This window comes from Mauremys reevesii, linkage group 1 (genome assembly GCF_016161935.1).
Source record: "Mauremys reevesii isolate NIE-2019 linkage group 1, ASM1616193v1, whole genome shotgun sequence".
Lineage (NCBI taxonomy): Eukaryota > Metazoa > Chordata > Testudines > Geoemydidae > Mauremys > Mauremys reevesii.
The window spans coordinates 289595200-289620007 of NC_052623.1; the positions used below are offsets into that span (position 1 = coordinate 289595200).

Sequence of the window (24808 nt, forward strand, 5' to 3'; positions counted from 1 at the left end):
TCCTGAGAGATTCCACCAGCAGGCACCTTTCACGCTGGATGATCCCCCAGCCTGGCTTTCTGAGAGTGGGAAATGCAGGCCACAGTCTCTGCAAATCCACACCAGGATCTGGGTAGAGGCACCCATGGTTAGGTTGTCTGTCTGGATACAGGTGCAGGTGGAGGAAACAGGAGCAGCCTTGGCACTGGCAATGCAGCCCTTCCTAACCATAGTGACTATATTACAACTCCCTCCTACAAACTCCCTCTCAAACTCCCCTGTTTGCTAGCTCCCCTTGATTGCTTAGCCTCTGGCTCTTAAGGCCTTCTCTCAGCCCTACTCCCTCATTAATCACACAGGGGAGGGTGATCACGAGGCTGATCAAAGATGATCAAGGATGATCCACGGAACAAGGGCTCAAAACAGTCCCCAGACACACAATCCTAACTGACCCAGTAACTGAAATAACTGAAAATAACTGAAATAACCTGAAAGAGAAAGAAAAATGCAAACAGCCAAACAAACTCACTAACCCCAGTGTTAGAACTCGCACCTTGTTCATTCAGCAGGGGAATCTTTTTCTCCCACTCTCAAACTTCCCTGTTTGCAGGGGGAAGATGAGTAAAACTCAAAGGAGTGATGAGGGCATGAAAAAAATGTGGGAGGGTAAGGGCTAAATGGTAGGCAGAAAAAAAAAAAGAAAGAGGCTGCAGCAGATCAAGATGATAATATATCAGAACATTCCTCTTCCCTTCCCTTTTCCCAATCCCCCTGACTCACATGTTGACATTACAACAAAAACAAGGATACTGATGACTAAAAGCCCACTATGGAACTGAATTCTGAGCATTCATCAGACTTAGACCAACTATTTTCAAGCCACAAGAAATCAAGGAAAACTAACAAGAATGTAAAGGTTTCTCTAGTTAACAACAGCTTAAATAAAAATGGTCTCAACATAATTAGACGCAGAGAAAATTCATTAACCTAATATTTCACCATAACAGCTTCTTCTATGTAGTTATGGTCTATCAAGCAAATAGATATTTATGGAGCTTTCAAAGTCTGAATTAATAATAATAAATAACATTTAGCATTTATGTAGCTTTTATATATTCAAAGTGCTGTGTAAACATTAACTAATTAAAAGCCCAGTCCCATTTCCATTTAAGTCAATGACAAAAGTCCTACTGACTTCCGGGCAGGATTATCCTCACAAAACCCCTGGGAAGCATGCAATTACAATCATCCCTATTTCAAAGGTCGGGAGACTGGCTCAGAGAACATTTAAGTGAGTTGCCCAGGGGCACATAGAAAGTTATTGGAAGATCTGGTATTAACACTCAGGATTTCCTGACTCTGCATCCTATATTTGTTCCTCTAGACCACTCCACAATATTACATGAAAAAAGTCTCTTGTGTGCTACCTGCCCCTTAAAATGTATATACAATAAATCCATAGGGTCCAAAATATGGGGTGTGGAGAAAGAGAACATGGGAACAATAGTGATCATATTAAAAATCATTCTTAAGAAAAAATGTCTTTCCGTGTTTCTTCAAAGAGGAAAGAGCTGGAGACAAACAAGTGGAGAAGGGAACATCCCAAAGTATGATTCCCTTTACTCAATTGAAAATGAATAAGCAAAAAAGCCATGGTAAGTTCCCTGGGAAGCAGGTGGTGTCTTAGTGCACCACTCATATGGTAGGTCTCAAATGGTAATTAGGGGCTATAAAAACAAGGAAAATGCCAATTTACTGCAACTCTGTCACTTGGCACTGTGAAGATGTGCCAGTGGGGGGAAGTACAGGGAAATTCTCCCTTTGTAACCCCACAAAGAGTTGAGTGCAAGAAAAATGTAAGGTAAAAAGAATGACGGGTAATTATAGGCCTGTCAGTCTGACATGTATCCCAGGCAAGATAATGGAGTGGCTGATAAGGGACTTGATTAATAAAGAATTAAGGAAGGATAAAATAGTTAATGCCAATCAATATGGGTTTATGAAAAATAGATCCTGTCAAATTAACATTTTTTTTAAAATGAGATTATTACCTTTATCAACCAAATTTGTAGTGCTGATGCAATGTACATAGAGTTCTGTCAGGCACTGACTTGGTACTGCACAACATCTTGATTAAAAAACTACAATGATATAAAATTAACATGGCACACATCATATTATTAAAAGCTGGCTACCTAACGGGTCTCAAAATATTACTGTAAACAGGAAATCACCATTGAACAGGTCTGTTTCTAGTTCACATGGATCTGTTCTTGGCCTTACATTTTTTAACATTGTTATCAATGACCTGGAAGAAATTTCACTTAAAATATTAAAGTGACAAAGATATTGCAACTGAAATGTAACTACTGCAGATTTACTACTTTACTTACAGTTTAGAACAAAACCGATACACCTTGTATAAATAAGGGCATTAATACACTTTTTGAAAGGTCTAAATACATAATTACATAGTCTAGGAAGTAATTCACATGTTAAAAGCTCCCTAAATACATATTTGCCCAACAGACCATAACTTCTCAGAAGGAATCGTTGTGGTCTATGGGATAAATTCATAATTGCATAGCTAATAGTTTTAAACTGCACTTTAATAGACCTTTCGGGGTTCCTAAATTACTGCTAAAAACCTTTAAACACCCTATTTGTGTTCTGGGTCTGATTCAAATTAAAGAGTCATATTCTGTATCATGTGTTGCCCAGAACACAATTCTGTTAAAAAAAAAATAGTTAAGGTTCTACGTCCCAAGTGACGTTATCCTTTTTCTTACCCTCTTGCTCTAAAGTATATGTTCTCAACTGGAGACCATCATGAACATGTAGGCATGTGAATAAGTGCCCAGGTGTCAAGACCACCAGACCCTTCCTATGTTGCTAAATGACAGGGGATGGTCTCTGCTACATGTGAGAAGGATTCTGGGCAATCCTTCTCACATGGTATGGAAAAGATAAATAGTATTAACAGAGTCCTGCGAACAGTGAGGGATCTTACCCAGTGTTGTCAAATCTCTCATTGAATGGTATCACAGGTCTAATAATATTTGTTTTTATTCCTAAAGCCCCAGCTCCTGGATTCATGCAATTCAGACAAAAAAGTAGTAAGATTCTAGCCTTCACGGTTGTGAAGAAAGTTTGAAAATGTGACCCAAGGGCAGTGTCAGGACTCAGAAACCAGAAGGCAAGTAAAAAACCCAACCCCACGTCTATTATTCTTTGAAAAACTTTCACGATTTTCAAGCCAATCTCATTATTTTCAACAACCTGACTTATGATGTTTGCGTGCTTGGCTTATTTGTCATTTGTATAGCAATGCCTATGCATAAACAATGGTATTGAAGATGTAGCTTTAGACTAGGCTTACAGCCACCTGTTGTCTTGCCTTTTAAAAAAATATATAAATTAGACCATGTTATGTACTTGTAATTAAGAAAGCTTTTACCTTCCGCTCAAATCAGTGCTGTATTGCACTTGGAGTTGTGGGAGCTGCTTGTTAACACTCCAACAAATTGAAGTGAGAGGTGATTTTCTTGCCTCTGAAAGAGTTCACTCTCATTCTGGATGCTAGTAAATCATTTCTGTCCCATTATTCAGAGAAAACAGAAAAATACGTCTCCAATGCAAAATTATTTTTATTCAAAATGCCCCCAGCAGCATCAAGTATCAGATATTTTTTAAATAACTCCTGGGGGAAGAAATTCTTAGACCTTTACAAGGTCTTCATCCCCCTCACCCCAGCTCAGAAATCAAAATGAACACAATGCTAGATCACCAGTAATGCAAAATATTTTTAAGAAATCAAGTATAAACTTCTCTAGCAATGTGCATTTAATATATTTTGCAAAACAGTTGTATCCTTCATTGGTTATGGTTCTGAAAAAGTATTCGTATACTAAGAAAATGAATGACTAGGCTTCCCAACCTTCTCTCCCTTCTCTCTACAAGAAGCTCAATGTTAAAATATTGGCAGCATATCACTGACTCAAAACAGACGAAGGTCAAGTTTGATGTTAATATGTTCCAGACATACCTTTTCTCACTCTGGATGAACCCATTTAAATCAGTTTGATCTTCAGCCAATTGAACAAAATGTCTCTAACCTTAGGTACAAAAAAAATGTGTACCGGCTGAGCATTTGATTCAAAAATCTCGGTGAGTGTGATATTTATGGTGGCTACAAATCCCTAAAATGAAAGTCTACATTGGAAATCTTTGAAAGAAAAAACAGGAAGACAAGAAAAAGTAGCACTGAAGAATAAGTCTTTACACAGAGCTTACCCAAAACTACCAAATTATTTTTAGAAGACAATAAAGACTCAATATCATGAGCTAGCATTATCTGCACACTGGAGAACAATCTCAGCCAGGCAAGATTAAATTATACATGCAGTTATTTGTAACATACCATTGAGAAGTCAAAGTTAAACCTCTTGTGCCATAACTGTCAAACATCTGGATCGATAGAAAAGAGAATTCTGCTAGTCTCATAAGACAAAGTCAGTAAGGTATGTCAAGAGGTATGACAGGATTGTGACATTTGCTATCTCTAGCATTTTAATGAAATATGGGCTGGCGATTACTGACTGGTAATTAAATAAATATGTATCTAAATCCAAAGTGATTTTCCCCTGAATGAGGGAGGATGTGAAGGGACAGTCTTTGATCCAAAGAAAGAAAAACAACTGCTGATCACACTATCTTTGACATGTGCCCGCCAGGTTGTTGATTGCATCTTGGAAAAGTGCATGTTTTATTTACTTGTTTTAAAGGCAGGAATATGGCACAGTTGGAACTATGCTGAGATAGTAAAAAAACCCTAATAATTTGTGACTTGAACAGCTTTTCTGAACAGAGATTTTTTCCCACAAAATGTTAACTACAATCCACAACCAAAGAAAATCCTTCACATAAATTACAGCTTCCACCTTACAGAAGAAGTGGAACTGCTAAACACTGAGGATGGGGTGGAGATTAAAGATAATCTAGGCCTGGTCTAATTTCTAAACAAATATTTTTCCTCAGTTTTTAAAAAGGTAACAAGGACCTTAGGGGTAGTGGCAGAGGGTCTAATGGAAATGAGGACATGGGAATAGAAATTACCACCTCTCAGGTAGAAGTCAAACTCAAACAGTTTAATGGGACCAGATTGGGGGGCCAGATAGTCTCTATCCAAGAATATTACAGGAACTGGCACATGAAATTGCAAATTCAAGAGCAAAGAATTTATAATGAATCTGTAAACTTGGGAGTTGTACCCTATGACTGGAGAACTGCCTATTTTTAAGAAAGGGGAAAAACGTGATTCAGGACACTACAGCCTTGTTAGTTTGACCCCAAGGTCTTGGAACACATTTTGAAAGAGAAAGCAGTTAAGGACATACAGGTAAATGGGATAAAATGGTTTTACAAAAGGTAGATTGTGCCAGACCAACCTGATCTCTTTCTTTGAGAGGATGACTGATTTTTTTATACCGAGGAAATGTAGTAGATCTAACCTACCTGGATTTCAGTAAGGCATTTGATACATTTCTACATGGGAAATTATTAGGGAATTGTAGAAGATGGGGATCAATACAAGAATTGAAAGATGGGTAGGGAATGGTTAAAGGGGAGAATACAACAGGCCACACTGAAAGGTGAACTGTCAGGCTGGTGGGAGGTTACTAGTGGAGTTCCTCAGAGATCAGTCTTGGGTCCAATCTTATTTAACATTTTCATTAATGACCTTGGCACAAAAAGTGAGCGCATACTAATAAAATTTGCAGATGACATAAAGTTGGGAGGTATCGCCAATGAGGAGGAGGACTGGAATATCATACAAGAAGATCTGGATGATCTTGAAAACTGGAGTAAAAAAAAATGGGATGAAATTTAATAAAGTGCAGGGTCATGCACAAAATTTTTTGCTATAAGCTGGGGATTCATGAGTTGCAAGCAACAGAGGAGGAGATTTCTCAGTGTTTCTTGGTGTTTTGGTCGATCACAGGATGACTGTGAGCTGCCAGTGTGATGTGGTCGTGAAAAAGGCTAATGCAATCTTAGGATGCATCAGGTGAGGTATTTTTAGTAGAGATAGGGAAGTGTTAGTACCATTATACAAGGCACTGGTGAGAGTTCATCTGGAATACTGTGTGCAATTCAGGTCTCCCATGTTTAAGAAAGATGAATTCAAACCAGAACTGGCGCAGAGAAGGGTTACTAGAATGATCAGAGAAATAGAGAACCTATCTTGCAAGAGGAGACTTAAGGAGCTTGGCTTGTTTAGCCTAATCAAAGACAGGCTGAGAGGAGATATGTTTGCTCTCTATACATCCATCAGAAGGGTTAAACACCAGGAAGAGAGGAATTATTTAAATTAAGTGCCAATGTTGGCCCAAGAACAAATGGATATAAAACTGGCCATTGACAAGTTTAGGCTTGAAATTAGAAGAAGATTTCTAACCATCAGAGGAGTGTGAAGCTCTGGGACAGCCTCCCAGAAGGATTAGTGGAGGCAAAAAATCTAAGTGGTTTCCAGACTGAGTTTGATTAATTTATGGAGGAAATAGTATGATGAGATTATCTACAACATTATCTATCTAATGGCCCATATACAACTGCTAGTAGCAAATATTATTCCTGAGGGAATTCTGCGCAAAAAAAAAATTAAAAAAAATCAAACAATATTTTAAAAGTCTGCAAAATTCTGCAAATTTTATTTGTCAATAAGTAAATGTGGAGTCTCCAGCTCAGGTGACTGGCTGCAAAGAGGTGGGAGCTCACCTTGCAGCCCTCTTCACCCCCCGCCCCCTTCCCCTGGGCCACAGACTGAGCAGGGAGGCTGCAGCTGGCCCTGACACAGTGCAAGGGCCAGGCCTGCCCTAGAAACACTTTGGCACCCTACTCCTCTGCAATAGACATACCAGGTGTGGGCAGGCAGGCTGAGCTCAGCAGGATCCAAGCATATGGGGGGCAAGAGTGTTCTGTGTTGGGGCAATCTGGGTGTGGGCAGCTCAGTGAGGAATTTGGATGCACAGGGGCTCATTGGGTGGTTCTGACTGTGCGGGGGAGGGTCAAGGTGAGGGTGGTTGGGGCTCAGCGGGGGTGGGGGGGCTGGGTGTGGGCACTCATTGTTGTACAGAAAACAGGATGGCTCCCAGCACACAGAAAGAGAGCACAACCAACACAAGAACCCAGGAGGCGGTATCCAGCTGCAGAGTCAGCAAGGGGCACCCTCTTTCAACTGGGTAGCCCTGCACTCGCAGAAATGGTGTGCAGGGGGTAGGGCAGTGGCACATCACCCAGTGTGCCCCCCCTCAATGCCTCACCTCTGTTTTCTGGACATGTGCAGAGGCACAAAATTCCCCCAGGAGTAAAATATTTCCAAGGGCCAGAGATGGGGAGGGCTCTGAGTTACTACAGAGAATTCTTTTCCAGGTGTCTGGCTGGTGAATCTAACTGATTGTCATATTTGGGGTCAGGAAGAAATCTTCCCCCAGGTCAGATTGGCAAAGACCATGTTTTGTTTTGTTTTTTGTTGGTTTTTTGGGGGGTGGGGGCTTCCTCTGTAGTGTGGGGCATGGCTCATTTGCTGGTTTAAACTAGAGTACATGGTGTATTTTTTTTTAACTTGATGTCTTTAAATCATGATTTGAGGGCTGCAGTAACTCAGCCAGAGGTTATAGCTCTATTGCAGGAGTGGGTAGGTGAGGTTCTGTAGCCTGCAATGTGCTGAAGTTCAGACCAGGTGATCACAATTGTCCTTTTGGGCCTTAAAGTCTACACAAAACAAGGAAAGCAAAGAAATTCAAAGTACAAGCTTCTTGATTCATGGATCACAGACCCAATAAACTGCAGTAGCTTCCTTGGAAATGTTGTGGTCAGTCATGTCACTCCTGCTGCCAAATGTACATACACACTAAATCTTCATGCAAAAAATCCTGATTTTTTTTAAAATGGAAAAATGTTCCCAGGAGTGTGTGTAGTAACCTAATTTAAAGTCACAGTAGTGTGTTGATTATTTCATATTTCAAAATGTCAAAAGTTAGTAAACCAACACACTTACCATGTGCTTACTTTTCTATTTTAAAGTGAAAATATTCTGTGAATTACAAAGAAGCATATTAAGCCAGTAAATTTGCAGTTATAGGGTATAAAATCTTTAAATCAATATTTGAGGACTTCAATAACTCAGTCAGAGGTTAGGGGTCTATTACAATGTGCAGGAGGTCAGACTAGATGAGCACGATTGTCGCTTCTGACCTTAAAGTTTATGAGTAAATGAGTCTAAAGCAGGTGAAATTCCACTGGTGTACCTCGGGTAATTCAACTGAAGCTGACAGAGAAACATCAATGCTGAATTTGGCCCATAATTTTTAAGAAGCTGCTCCTTTTATTTGCAGGGCAGAGGGCAACACACACACACACACCTCACCCCCACACAGTTTCAGGGCTGCATCCTTATATGTCAGAATTAACTTACACAGTGGAGTTGAAAACCCTGGAAAAATTGGATTTATAATAGAAAATTTCACAACCAATGATTTCATAGTCTATGGACAATTGACAAAAATATTCTCAGCCCGTCATTTGTTTTAATGGCTAAATTCTCAGGGGGGGGGGGGAAGTGGCTTCTAGGGCACTTGGCAAGCACTGCATTTAAAAATGTGTCTAGAAAAGTATGTGTTTGCCAACTGAAGAAAAAGCTAAGAAGCAGAAGATAAATTAAATAGCAGAGAATAATCAATCAAGGTGCTAAAATGATAGACGACAACTAAACTGAAGCCCCAAGGAAGTATGTAGACAGCCATTTTGCAAAATTAGGTTGCATAACTAGTATATCTCAAAACACTACAGAATCTAAATCTATGTCTGAGGTTTCTCAGCTGAAAATGTAATGTTGTAGCCCTAATATCAGATACAGATAAGTGATGGGGGAAGGAAAATAGTTTTTGTGCATAAGAATTCATGAGCAGGCAAGTCACAAAGAATGTACTGCTTTCACCAGTTCTTAGAAGACAACAACAAGAGAGGAAAAAACAAATAAATCGTACTATTCTGTGCAAATGCTATACCCTGCAGTAACAAAAAGTCTGGACTTTCATAGAAATTACGTAAAATCAATTTATGTGAGAACACTATGGAGTAAGTCAGGAGTGTGAACGTTAGAATGAATTATTTTATCCATAGCTGTGGTATATGTACACAAGTCTTGATGGGCAATCAGAAAACTAGAAGCATGGGGAATGAGGGTGACTGCATGCTGCTTCTAGATTTTAAAGCATGTATATTATTTTAATGAAACATAACATTATCCTGATTGCCATGAAAGATTCAGAAAGCACTGACTTATTTCTTTTCAAATCTTTATAAATCCATCTTATACAAAATTGACCGTTTCAAAATCAAAATACCTGCTTCTCATAGGTTCTGTTTATTTGGATATTACAATACATTAATGTTCTATACTATGGTAGCTTCAGAACAGAAGTTAGAGTAAACAACACACTATAATTCTGGGTATTTGTGAGCTAATAAGCAAAACATGAATTCAATTCTTCTAGAATTAATGGAGTGAAACTGCCCATGCAATTATTTTCAATAGAATAAGTCCACTCTCATCTCATTGTAGCAGACTATAGTTCTACCAGGCTCCTCTTGCACTGACTGTTGATTTGAGCAGTCTCCTAATTTATATTACATTACATGAATTTGTCTTTATTATGCATAAATAATGGAAAAAAACCTGTCATTAACCAGACAGCCATTAAAAACCATCAAAGCTGTCAATTACATGATAAACCAAAATATGTGTAGTGACAGATGAAATTTGATTGCAGTTAAATGCAGAAGGATGATGAACACCGCTTGTGGTACACATATTGCAAGATTATTTTCTTCCTCCACAGCCGCACGATTCTGAACTTTTAAAATATCAAAGCCAAATGACAAGAGCTGCTGCATTTTAAATGAAGATGGTAAAAGTTAAAAATCACAGAATAGTTTGCATCCGCCCCTTCCCCCACTAACTTTGGTTTCTAAGCTTTTTAAGCCAAAGCTAAGATGACTGCCCCTTCCGTGATCCTTTTCTGTCTTTGCATGAACTCTCATTAAAATAAACAGAAATGAGCAGAGCTCTAGGAACTTCTATTAAAGTCAATAGGAAGATGGGAGGTAAGTCAGCCCCTTCGTTATCACTAGTTCTATAGCAAGCAGACAAAGATGTAATAATGATATGGGATGGCAATTTTTTAAACATAATGGGACAATTAACCTGCATGCAACTTAAGCACGTGCTTAATTTAAGTACGTGCTTAAGTACTGTCTTGAATAAGAATGTTTTTATTAATCAGAGCTTTATAGATTTGGAAGATACTATTCACGTTATTGCAAATGTACTCAACAAGTCTACATCGTGACCTTGCTTGAGTCACTCCTAAAGTGTAAGCAGCAGTGTAATTATTAACAACAAAGGAAACCCATCAGAGACACATAGACTAGACATATGCCTGCCTAAACAAAGTGAGTGCATAATTGTATATGCATAACCTGTGATTTTCTTTGCTCATCCACCTTGATGGTGTGTATTATATCTTCAATGGTTTGTCATCAAGTCCCTAATATTGCAATCATATGTACACAGATAGAATGGGCACTGGTGTTGGAGTCAACAGAGCTCCATGTAAACACAGGGATATGCTCATGCAGATCCATTTGTGAGTTTGGGGCCTGACCCAAAGGCCACTGAAGATAATGGGAATTAGGAAAGTATCCCTATTCAGGACAGTACTTCAGCAAGTCCTTAACTTTGGGATAAAAACAACGAGGGTGCATCTGAAGAAGTGGGGGTTTTTATCCACAAAAGCTTATGCCCAAATAAACCTGTTAGTCTTTAAGGTGCCACCGGACTCCTTGTTGTTTTTGTGGATACAAACTAACATGGCTACTCTCTGAACTTTGGGATGTAATTATTTGCCTAAAATTAAGCATATCCTTAAGTGTTTTCCTGAACTGGGGTATTAGGCTGAATATCTGAAGAAGTCTGTCTTCTGTTCATTTTCTGGGCACCTGTAAGCACACTATAAAATAACACATCAACATAATTCAAAATGTCAAATTTTATAGCTAAACAAGGTGAGCATTTAATGCAATATTCATTATATTTGTCCTATTTTTGAGATAAGGTCTGTATTTTTATACTAACTCTAGACATTTCAGGATTTTCATTCCGAGAAATGGTTGAGAAATAAAAATACTTTAAAATGGTAATATAAAATTTATTATCCCAGGTCAAATGAATGTATAAGGAATACTAGTGCATAAGGAATGTACAATTCATGTAAAAAATATTAAGTTGAATGGTAAAAAGCCAATGTGAGTTGAATGTACTCTACATGATTGGATGTATAGCCTGATCGAGTTAGTAATGTGACTTATTGCAGATGATGGGTGTAAGATAAAAATAAATTTCTATGTTTATTTTAATTTCTAATATATACTCCAAAGAGGATATTAAATAAATTATGTATTACAAATGTTAAATAATCACTGTATTTTTCCATTTCTGTAATTATATATTTATGGATAGGGCATTTATATTCTATAACCATAATACCATGACTGATAAATTAAGTAATGAATACTCTGAAAAGGTTCCATCATCCTATTCTGCCAGAGGGAGGGAAGGAAGCTGAATGTGATGGAGCACCAGTGAAAGTTGATTAATTTATTCTCCATATACACAAATAAATCCACACTCGTTTGAAACAGCTGTTTTATTTTAAAAGTTCTGGCCAGTTAGCGGAGGAAGACAAGTGAGGAGGACTTGTGAGAGTATGTGAATGTGTAGGGAGGATAGAGAAATTCACCTTCTATAGACAGAAATATAGCGGTTCATGAAATTTCTTGTAATGCATAAACCATTAATGCAATACAAAATACTGGGGAGTTGCTACAATCCATGTACACCTCCATCAATGATCTGCTGCTAGAACCTAAACATTTGAGGCAAAATTATAATTGATTTATTTGCACCTTTTTCCAATGTCAAAAAGCTATCCTTTTGCAGGTCTAACTTCAAATACAAATTGCAACAGCTCATCCATATTTCATGTTTTGCAATCCCTCTCAATTTCCTTAGATATATGTGTGAGAATCTATTCACTGCATTATCAGGTTGCCTTGACACACATGACCTCTATCCCATACTACACTTAGAAATTAAACATTTTGCCTATTTTAGGACACTAGTTTAGCTTGTAATTTCAATTTTATCCATAGTGGCTGATTTGTATACTGTAATATTTTAACCTGAAACGTACTAAAAGCCAAATCTGTGAAGAGGAAGAAAGGGTGATTTTTGGGTGGGAGTGTTTGGTGAGAAACTAAGTGAGGTTAGGGGTTGTTATGGTGGGGAGGAGGAGTGGATGGGGTTACGATCAGTAGGAAATGGGGAAAAACAATTGCAGGAAGGGGTAAAGTTTGGGGTGAATGGACAAAAGTTGCAGGGAATGAACAAAGTGTAAAATATTAAACATTTTGCAATAATAAAAATATATTTAGTATAGTTAAAAATGGGAAATAAGAGCTCAGGGTTGGTTGCAATCATTATACTGGTTGATGGATAAAACATTTAAAAAATGTTGCTTTCTTTTTAGATAAGCTGCATAGGGCATGCATTCACTTTATGCTGGTAAAGTGCCTACTTTTGGGTGCTATATGAACAACAGCAAAGGTAGAGCTTAAGGTTTTCAAAGAAGCGTACCACTTGAATCAGCATTAACAGAATGTCACACAATTCCTTTCATGATGTCAGTGATTAACGGAATCTTAAAACCATTCACTGAACCTGGGTACATACAGAGATCAAGGGCTGTATTCTGGCTTTTAAAAATTACATATATAAATTCCCCCATGGGCCCCCCCATGGATCTTCTATGCAGCCAAAGTATATTGGCCACACTATGTTGCTGAAGAGTCTTAACAATATGTGATTCTATTCTATTCTATTTAGGATTATACAACAAACTAGTTATCTGAATAGATATTTCAAATATGGCCATGAAAAGGCTCTCATTTCCACTATACATATATTTACAAAGCATAGTAAAAAATAGTATATGTCTTATGTACAATACACGTTGCCCACAATATTCTGCCACAAAGAGGCAGCCTCTACTAGTGCATAATGCACAGCAGCTCTTTGGATTGAACTGTAAATAGAAATGCTTTAAACACATTTATTTATGCTGATTATCAGAGAGTCGTCACTTCTGATACCCAAAGATACAGGACTAATATACCTTTTGCTACTTTCTGCAAAGAATACTATTGAGGATTGGAAATAAAAACACTGTCTGCATTTTTTTCAGGCCACAATTTGAACTTCATCACCAACCTGAAAAATTCTTTTAAAAGAAGATACCAATATTATTCACAACACAGACATCATGGTTCATTGTCTGATCTCTGCAGACAATTTTAATTTCCTGATGCATCATGAAGCAGTAGAAATCAAAGACTAATCTTTACAGAACAGCTGTATGTTTTAAGCTTGTAGGTGACTATGTTAGCACTTTGTGATTCTGAACTAACGATTAAATAGATAACATGAGCACACAGAATTCTCTCCCCACCCTGTCCACATTGAATGTATTGTATATCTCAAACCCAAGAGCCAGCTATTGTTTTATCACTAAACTACATAGAATCCCAGATTTGACCAATTTTAGTTTATTCTTTATTACTTTGCTAACTTCCAGTATTACAACAATGCACTTTTGTTAACAAAACAAAAAAAAGTAAAAGCAACACCAATATTTTCACTATGTACTGACCCAAAGATACATTGCATGGATTATCATGATCTTATCTAAGAGGATTATAGGGTAAATTAATAAAAATCCACTCCAGTGAAATGAAATTGAGTTTTCAGAGAAGGCAGAAATTGCTTACTACACTAAATTTCTTACACAGGTAGAAGAAAGGCAAATGTGGAAAGTTACCTACAGTAGGGTTAAAAAACAAACAAACAATGTTCATCTTTCTAGTGTGTAATCAAACTACTTACTGTTCAGAATACAGATTCTGTGACCAAATATTTTCTTTGTTCAGGATTCCAGGTTTCTGTAAGAAAAACATTAATTTGATTTTTCATATGCATAAAACAAATCAGGTCGATTACTTCATGCCACAGTTTTGCCTTTTTAGTTAACTTGTGTATGCTCAAAGGGTACGTCTACACCACAAATGCAGGTGTCATTGCAAACCAGGTAGGCTACCAACACTAGTTTGAATTTAGCTAGAGCTGGTACTAATTTCACTAGCTTTAACAATAGCAGTGAAGACAAGGGAGTACAGATCCTGGTGTGGGCCAGCAACCAGAGAACATACACAGAATCCCGAATGGGCTTGTAGTGAGGCAACTAACCCCCATCACCACATCTTTACTATCACTGTTACCCAGACCAGCTCAATCAAAGCTATCGTGGGTATTCCTACCCATGCTACATTCACAGCTTCATTTACAATGTAGACGTAGCCTAAGATTTACAGCCCAGGTTTACTGTGGGAGGAAAATCTTCAAGGTTCCCTTTCCAAAGATTCCTTTGAACCCAGTGGTTTTGACTCTTGTACCCTGCAGGAGAAGCAGAGAGTTTGGCCCCCACCCCGAACCCTTGGATTGTCCAATACCTTCTGAAATCTGGGCCTCTGAGGCACTCCAGAGGCTCTCCTCAAGTCTTATACTGACAGGCCTTCACCTAGGGGCAATGCCCCCTGAAATCCTCCACTTAAATTTCACATTCTGGTTGTATTAATTCTTAAACAGGGTCCCCATGAAAGTGAAGAGGGTGGGGACATACACTATTTCTTCCCTGTTACTGCCACAGCCTTCTCCCTCCCCTGCCAGAGGAAGAGTGGGGAAAATGCTGCAGGGGTGCCTCATGCCTCACTCCACCTTGTCATGCAGTCAGTTATATGATAAGCAGTGATCACAGCATACCAGCTACCTCACCATTGTCGGGTGTTTTATAGGCATCACAGCAGAGATGAGTTTTAGAGCTGGATTTGGAGGCGTGTAACATAGTGACTTCACAGTTTGTTACAAGGAGCAATTCCCATGCATAAAGGCAGCATGGTGAAAACAGGAAGGTGTTTGAGGGAAATTTGGACTACTGGGCAAAGGCAGACATCATTGGCAGAACTCGATGGTTGCTAGGATATAAGAGTTAAATGGAGGGAAGGGCGAATCTTTGAAGGAACTTAAAAGTGAAGATGAGCAATTTGTTTGATGCAGTGGAGACTAGAAAGCCAGGTGGAGGGTTACAAAGAGAGGTAAATGCACTTTTACCTCAACGTTTCTACAGAAGAATGGCACTGGCAGTATCTAGGGCTGGGCTCTTCGAAAACCTTTAAACCATTTCATATCAATCCTTATCACATTTTTTAAAAAGATAATTTGTTATTCCCTCCACCATCCTACTCCAAATTAGTTTACCCTGCAACTATGTTTTATGACACAATTAGCAAATGACTCAGCTTGTAAATTATTCTAAATCTGCTTCCCTCCTTTTTTTTTATTAAAGCATTAATTTTAGCTCCTGTGCTGTTCTTCCAGTCACTGTGGTGCCCCAAAAATCATCCTTTCACATGTCACAGCTAGAGACACCTGCTGGACAATAGAGTTGGATGGGTTACATATTCCATTATATTGAAAAAAACAACAACATTATTTTGCAGCCCTTGGGATAGAACATTAATTTTTAAACTTTTTCAAAACTATATGTTCTAGCTCCTCCATCTAGCAGAGTCGCTGGTATGACAAAATGACAAAGAGTTCTGGAGCAATGAAGTAATAGAAAATTGACTGGCAGGATTACAGAAGACCATTATTTCAAAAAGAAGAGATTAAGTTTAGAATAATCTAGCAACACATAGCTGTGGGATGAACTAATATCCTCTCCAGATTTTTCAGTTCAGCTGTGAGTAATCGCATGCATGTATATAGAACAATGACTTTGCTCATTCTTAGATACAATATAAATTCTGTTGATTCTGCCATTGTTGGGCCTAATCCAAATTCCTGGATGCAAGCTTCTTACTTCTACAGTGGGCTGAACCAAACGTCTAGATCAGGGGTGGGCATTAGGGCTTTGGATCTGGGCCGCAGGATTGCCACGCTGTGGTGCTGTGGACCCCGCACTGCTGCTTCCGGCACCATGTCCCTGCAGCCCCTGGGGAAGAGGGCTCTGTGCGTGGCCCTTGTCTCCAGTCACCGCCCCCAGCAGCTCCCATTGGCCAGGAATGGGGAACTGCAGCCAATGGGAGCTTCAGGGGAGGTACCCGCAGGGGAGGTCAGCATGCGGATCCCTCTGTCCCCCCCCCTCAGGGGCTCCAGGAAGCCTGTCTTAGCCCCACTGCGTGCTGCTGCCACCCCAGAGCCACTCCAGGTAAGCAGCGCTGGGCCGGAGCCTGCACTTCGAATCCCTGCCGCACCCCAACTCCCTGCCCTGAGCCCCCTTGCACACCCTGCCCCCCTCCTGCACCCAAACCCCCTGCCCCAGCCCTACATTCATGGCTCTGCATGCAATTTCCCCACCCAGATGTGACTCTCGGGCCAAAAAGTTTGCCCACCCCTGCTCTAGATCAAACTTTGGTTCAAATGCTCCAAAATTTGGGAATTTGAAATTCAGACCCAAATCTGAACCTTCCCAAATTGTAGCATATTCACATTTGGTTCATTACAAAAATATGCTTCAGCTAGAAATTTGGATCCAAACCTGATCCTGGGGTTCAGACCCATCTGTACATTTAGTATTAAAACAGATAGAACTATCGGGCCTCAGACAAATTAACACACAGTCACACCTGCGCTGTTGTATACTGTCTCAGTCTTACTCTGTTTATACAAGCTGTCTGTGTCAAGCTGTGTCATATTATCACTATGTGTCTCAGATGAAAACTATTTCTTTTTACCATAAAGACAAAGAATGCCAGAGAAAGTTATGAAAATATAGATCCCTACTTGAGTATTAATCGAAAAGGACTGAATAAAAATATAGTCCCTGCCCCAGAGAAGACAAAAAAAGTGAAACAAAATTATGCAACATCATGATCATGTCAGGTGGTTTATTAAGTGAAAAATAAAGAGAGCCTGTCTACCTTCCTTGGTATTAACAGAGGGAGTGTTCCTCAAGGTAATAATGGTACACAGGTTAGGCTACAGTTTGTGACATATTAACAGCCTTAAATAAATAATTTAAAAAAAAAATCATAGCACAATGACCAGAAAGCTTTGCATAGACTAAATACTGAAATTCTTCTCAAAGTTACTATTAGAGTTCAGAAATACAATAGAGATACAAAAGAAATAAAAAATACATACTGTAAAAGGAAGATAAAAATGTCTCTACAATGGGAGTTCATCTGTGCTTCTATTGCTTACTATTAAACAGAATATTTTTGATGAGATGTGCTGGAAGATTAATTTACTCAGCTTTAGTTATGGGCTCCTGTGGGTCTTCAATGCGAAAGATCCCCTGTAGTGACAACTACATTTCCAAAGCTACAGATGTAGCATCTGTCACATTACTAGTCTCTTGCACAATTTGGTTTCATTTCAATGGTATTTGAAAGGAAACAGTTTTCTAATGAAAGCCATTAGAAATACCCACAGAATAAAATACATTTAGATATGCTTGGCTGCATTTTACAATATCTGTTTGAAGCATAATCTATATTTTACATATGGTGTCTACAAAAGATACTTCAGGGCACTAACCAGTCACGTAAATAACCTGCAACGTCTATTTCATTTACTCATGATTACTCACCCAACAAAATAAAGCCATTTTGGGTCTCATTTTAACTCCTCCACCCCTAGTTACACAGAATAGTACCCTACTATGAGAACAGTTCCATTAAGTAAGGGGATCAAAATAAACCTTTTTAGGGACCCCTAAAATAAACCTAGTCCAATATGCCAAGTATGTCGATATGAAATCTTAATACATTGGCAAGGGGAGTTCAATGGAGCCAGAATGTCACCTATAAATTTAAAATAAATAGGGGTTTGTTTTGTTTTAAATCATTTAAATAGAACAGAAGTAAATAGGAACTTGTTACTAGAAACATGGAACCCATCTACTTTATAAAAACATTAGCAAATTAGACCCCTCTCTATTTTATGCTTCGTTCTTCTCTGAGAGACCTGTTTTCAAAAGAGTAGCTGTGTAGTAATTAAACATTTTCCAAGACTTGTTGGACCATTTGTGACAGTTTTACTTTATTACTGTTTTGCACGCACAACACCCCCAAGATGAATGGGGCGGTCTATTCTATATGGAGATAACAATTCTTATCTCCTTAAATTTTTGGATCAATATGTCCAGGTTCTGTTTAGTTTATTGTGTATTTACATATCTATTCTTTTGAACACTGGGAATATTTTCCAAACTGGACTTTCTTTATTTTGAGATAATAAAGTAATGATGGCATATGACAGATTTGGCTATAATTTTACATTTGAACTACATGAAACTTTTCTTATAAAAAACAGAAGCCACATGAAATTGTGCATTACTCACTGGAACAACTTAACAAATATTGTGGTGGATTCTCCAACACTGAGGATTTTTAAATCAAGACTGGGTGTTTTTTCTAAAAGATCTGCTTTAGGAATTATTTTAGGGAAGTTCTATGGGCCATGTTATATAGGAGGTCAGACTAGATGGTCACAATGGTCCCTTCTGACCTTGGAATCCATGAATCTATAAACTTGCTTCGTTTCTGGTTTTGCAGTAAATTTGAAATTTAGCTCAGGTTCACTGAGATGCCTTTGAATTTTTCATTGACCCCGGGCAGATTTATGGTTTTATGTAGATACCAGGTGATGTCAAATTAGTTTCATTTTGAATTTTGGGATTGCAAAACCATGCAAATTGAAATCAAAGTGTGAAATAAAACTGCTGGGCATTGTGAAGCTGGATTTAAAACCTCAACTGCAAATTGTAAATTTAGTTTAATGTCAGCAAAGCAGATGGGAATTTAAAATCTTGTTCTCAGCCTTAGAACCCTGACTACCATCACAGAGATAAAAGCAGATTATTTGAAGACTGGAATTATACTGTATGACGACTTACATGGATGTTCTTAAGACATAAGAATGGTACCTCAGAAAGCCAAGCTAATATTCGGATATGTAATATTATGTAGAAAGCCAGTCTGTATCTTAAATCAAAATACATAACCTACATAAATTCCAGATCTGCAGCAAATTAGATTTATTTTGAATAGAGGGAGTTGTGTAAATTTGTTAAGTGCCTGACATATTCATATGAAAGTTGCAATGTAGTGCAATTTCAAACTCTTTCCCAATATTCATATTCAAATATTTAATAAGCTTAATTTGCTCAATATGTCTGTAACATTAACTGTAAGTAACATTGATTTTGTTGAAGCCTCAAATAATTCACAGCACAGATCTAAGGATTAGTTTAGCATGGGATTTAAAGCACACACTGTGAATCCGTATACAACCACCACTTAAAACACTATCCATTCAGGCCCAGATGGATTGCTATAGCAACAGAATCCCAAATACCAGGTTTGTAAGTAACAAAAATGTAAATTATTGATGAACTCAGAGTTGTCTCTCTCTTGGACACCCTCCTATTCAGACACCAAACCTTATGGTTAGAGTGCAGAGAAAAGGTTGATATGCAATTTCTTCAGCACAGTAAGCACTAATCTCAAGGGATTTCATTAAATCTTTGGGCTTAAATTTTTATTCTTGGAACAGCAGTCAGCAGAGATTACATTAAAACAGGCACTATTCAGGTCATTACTGTCTGAACTGAGGCCTTTAATGTAATAGAATGGAAACCTTCTTTAAATATACCAGGAAAAACAAAAAGACTAAATATGATTCATTAAGTTCATAAATTTTAAATGGCAGCATTCACCACCATATAAACAAATGGTAGAAGTATACAGCAAAAAATAATATCCATTTTACTTTACAAATATGTTAGTACTGAATGGTTGTGGGTGATGACTCAAACAGTTTGGTGAGAGAATAATGAAGGGAAGAGACGTTCAATAGTCATCGCTATGTTGTATACCAAAAATGTGTAGCAGAAAGTGCTCTGCTGACCAGACACACCACAAACACACATGTATTATACAAAACGTTTGATTTAAATCTGAGAACTATTCAGTATTGTTAAAAAGTAAAGTTTCATAGGCAATGCAAACACTGATCTGGGCCATGTTTTCAAACAGCCCTCTAAAATTGTGTACAGGTCTGGATAAACTCCATGAGCACTCCTAGGTACACTTACCAAATGAGAGCAAACAGTGTTCCTGCCACTAGATGTCACTGTACAGAGCAGGCAGGGCCAAGCCCTTCCTTAGCCTCTCTGTAATCTCTAGTGCACCAGCAGGAGAAGCTAATACAGGGAGTAGGAAAGGAAATTGTGTCACGTGGCTGCCTGCGTGGAGGTTCTACACAGAAGCAGGAGTGTCAGTTCCCTGTTTCCGTCCCTCTGCCCAGTGCAGGAGGATCATGAACCCCTCCAATGCAGCAGTGAATGAGAGGGTAAGGGAAAGAAATGGAAAAGGAATCTATTTGGAAGGGGAAAGGGAGGCAAGGAAAGTATCCCAGAGAGAGGAAAAGCCCTACCATCCCTTTCCAAACTGTCTCCACTACCTCTCCCCAAGAGGGAGATGCTGGAGGAATGTTGTCTTCCTCCAAATACATCAGTGAGTGCCTCCTCACAAGAAGACATCCAGAGACAAAAAGTTTGTTGAGAGGAAGGGTCTTTTGTGGGATCTCCACAGTTTTGGATAAATATCCAAATTTTCAGATATTTTTCTAGCCCCTGAACTTTTTCAGGCCCCAGACTAGGGTTACCACCTGGCCTTTTTAAAAAAATGGATTTGCCAGTCGCTAGATTAATCTGCTGTTTTTCTGTTGTTGTTTTTTTAAATGTGAGTCTAAAGATTTGCATTATTAATTATTATTATTATCATTACAATACACTAGAATAGCCAATGTTAAAAGTTTCTATGTCCAGCTAAAGATGCTGCAGTGTTCCCATTTCTGCAGTTTAAGCAATAACAGATCAAAACTGCTGAAAATACAGCAGCTGTCTGCCCACCAACACACAAGTGTACCACACATGTATGAGAGAGGGTTTGAGTCACACAAGAGTGAGGAGACGTGGGATGTTATCTCTCTAGATACTATAAGTGGCTGTTGGAGGGGGTTACCGAGTTGACTTGTGGTTATGGAGGGCTTGCCGTGCGGGGGTTGCATTTCAAAGGTGGTAACCCTACCCTGAACTAGGATATTCATATTTAAATTGGCCTGTAGTTCACCAAAATCCACTTTCAGCCTCCAAAACATTCCCCAGAAACCTGCCCATTAGGAGAATTTGTCCCTGGAAACATTTTTACAACGTTAGCAACAACGCCATAGGCCTCGATCTTTTGGCCTCTTTTCATTCACATTCTAATCTAGCTATCCCAACATCTCAATGACCAGATTTTCAAAGGTGGTGAGCATCATTGCTTCCATATAATTTCACTGGCACCTCAGGGGAAAAAGTCAGTCCAAAACTGTTCAGAGGTCAAAGGGTTGCAGCTTACAATCTTCTTCTCCCACAGCTGACTCCCCCTGTCAGTCTTTCCTTTTCCATCCAATTTCACCTCTTTACTCCGCCATCCTCTCTCCTTTGACATGCTGTTTCTCTGCTGTGCGTAGCTGGCAGGCAGCTATAGCTCCTTCAATAATCTGGTTGGCACAGCAGTAGCTGTTGCCACTCCTAATTGCCTGCCTGTCTCTCTGGCTCCATCCTCACCAGTCCAACTTCTTCACTATATGTACTACCAGAACCCACTCTGTTGCACTCCTCTGTGATCTCATTCCTTAAGGTGTTGCCCCAGTTACCATCGTGTTATACGTTTTAAAATGAAATTCCAGACTGAAGGGCTTAGCTTCATTTTCCTTCATTGTCTTGAAAGTGTTGGTGCCCAGGCCTCAGAGGCAATTTGATTAATAGGGCCCAGCCTCTGAAGCACAAATTCAGGGATTTAAATATCTTGGTCAATATTGCTCTGCAGCAGGTGGACACATTGAAATGGGGCAGCACAGCAGGGATGGAAGCCTGGAAGGATTCAAGGCTCCCATAGCTCTTGTGATGGATTTATATAGCTTTCTGCAACTTCTGCTTCATCCTCAGCTTGATCCCAAGTCAAAAGGGCACATCATTTGACAACATACTACTCTGATAACTGAACCATGATAACGCTTGACTCTGTATCAGAGCTCCATGATCAATAAACAATCACAGGAATCAGTGGGCATTACAGTGCTCTCTTTTCATGAGAAAAAAACCTGTTAATTACTTCACTGTGACACCTTTATTTACCCACAAAATTGTTCTCACTTTAAGCACTTAAAGTGAAACAATACACACTGTGTAGCCAATGACAGCATAGTCACAAATCAGTATTTGAATCAGCTACTTAGAATCACATTCATATGAGGAGACATGTTAATATCTAGGGGTCCTGAAAAGATATGAGTTCTGAAACTTTCATATGGTTTTTCCCTGGTATTCAATGCTACATCCAGCTTCACCTTCACGGAGATACTCCAGACAGCGGAACTGATGTGGTTCTATTGTATGAAGGAGGGGCGAGGAGTGGATATGCAAGAAACATGCACCTCATATGGCATGGGACCCATCTCCAAGGAGCTCTCTCTGTCAGTGAATAGGGGCAGAACAATGGGTTATGGAGGGATTCTTCAGTATCCGGACTATGACTTCCATGTAGCAACTCTCCAGGTGCTCCTAGGTGTAGGAAGAGAATTCTTTTCCCCACACAGGTCCCCCGGCTCCCACTTCCATGTATCCAGTGCAAGGCCTGCTACTCTAGCTTGGCCCTGGGTCCAAAGCCACTTAGAAGCTAAAGGCATAAGCATCCCTCAGGCTCTACATGAAGCACAAAACATAGGTCCAGATATGCACGCACAGATAAAACCATTAGAACATGCATATTAATGCCATTAAGTCCTTAGTAGCGTATGCATCAGAAGTTAACTTGAATTTGCTTGGTAAAGATTCCCATGACATCAGTAGAAACTACCAACATTGATTGAAATCTGAATTGAAATATTTTCTGACATTCCTAGACAAAAAGTCAAAAAGCTGCCACTATTGAATCATTTCCCCATGGAGAATCATAGAAATAAATAAACGACTTTCCCCCATATTGCTTCTAAACAAACTAGGGGTAAAAGGGGAATCTGACAGATTTTCTTTGATTATATTAGATCTGAAATAAAACAGCTTTTAGCATGAAGTGAATTTCAGAAATCATATTTGGGTTGTTCACTACAACTCTAAATCAAAGCTTTTATTCAGTAGCAAATGAAGGTTATTAGTCAGTCTTCCAACTCCTTCCCAGCCAGATAACATAGATCTTGACATTTACAGATGGTGTATGTAATCCAACTAACTCTAGTTTATCTAGTGGCAATCACTTATAAGAACTTCAGTATCTTCGATACTCACTTGGCCGTCTTTCAGTGTTAAGAGGTTCAATATCTAATTGCTTTTATCACAGGACAAAAGAGCCAACAAAATGCTATGCAATCCACTGTGTGACATGATTACATATTACAAAATGCTGCTGATCTTTTTGTTCAGAAAGTCTGATGTATAAAAATATGTCTTGATACTGTTTTACAACGAAGCATTAATTTAGGCCAGCAATTCACTCATAAAACTCTCCAAAGAGTATCATAGAATCATAGAAGATTAGGGTTGGAAGAGACCTCAGGAGGTCATCTAGTCCAACCCCCTGCTCAAAGCAGGGCCAACACTAGCTAAATCATCCCAGCCAGGGCTTTATTAATCTAGGCCTTAAAAACCTCTAAAGATGGAGATTGCACCACCTCCCTAGGTAACCCATTTCAGTGCTTCAACACCCTCCTAGTGAAAGTTTTTCCTAATATCCAACCCAGACCTCCTGCACTGCAACTTGAGACCATTGCTCCGTGTTCTGTCATCTGCCACCACTGAGAACAGCCGAGTTCCATCCTCTTTGGAACCCCCCTTCAGGTAGCTGCAGGCTGCTATCAAATCCCCCCTTACTCTTGTCTTCCGCAAACTAAACAAACCCAATTCCTTCAGCATCTCTTCATAAGTCATGTGCCCCAGCCCCCTGATCATTTTTGTTGCCCTCCGCTGGACTCTCTCCAATTTGTCCACATCCTTTTTGTAGTGGAGGGCCCAAAACTGGATGCAATACTCCAGATGAAGCCTCACCAATGCCAAATAGAGGGGAATAATCACTTCCCTCAATCTGCTGGCAATGCTCCTACTAATGCAGCCCAATATGCCATTAGCCTTCTTGGCAACAAGGGCACACTGCTGACTCTATCCAGCTTCTCATCCACTCTAATCCCCAGGTCCTTTTCTGCAGAACTGCTGCTTAGCCAGTCTAGGGTGACAGACGTCCCGATAAAATCAGGACTGTCCCGATATTTGGGTGGCTATCCTGCGTCCAGACCGATCTTTGGTCGGGATGCAATTTGTCCCGATATTTCACTCCACTGGCAGCACTGTTTTTTTGTTGTTGCTCTGCCAGCAGCACTTGGCTTTTCTTTTTTTTGCTCCTCCAGCGGACCCCCCCGACCCCCCTATGTGTCCCAATATTTTCTTCATCTCATCGGTCCTCAGCCTGTAGCGGTGCATGGGATTCTTCTATCCTAAGTGCAGGACTCTGCACTTGTCCTTGTTGAACCTCATCGGATTTCTTTTGGCCC

The 24808-nt window shown here is 39.3% G+C and overlaps 1 protein-coding gene across 6 annotated transcripts in view; it reads right to left on the reverse strand.

Annotated features, from left to right (window-relative positions):
- SYT1 (synaptotagmin 1) overlaps positions 1–24808 on the reverse strand; it is a 510654-nt gene that overhangs the window by 303691 nt on the left and 182155 nt on the right. For 4 of the 6 annotated variants that reach the window (XM_039507883.1, XM_039507853.1, XM_039507863.1 and 1 more), the window contains one exon: positions 14042–14097. The exons of 1 other annotated variant lie outside the window; for it this stretch is intronic. The gene's annotated coding sequence lies outside the window, so the exon portion shown is untranslated. Of the gene's footprint in view, positions 1–14041; positions 14098–20312; positions 20328–24808 lie in introns of those variants that run through there. One more of the 6 variants, XM_039507900.1, reaches the window with a different exon arrangement.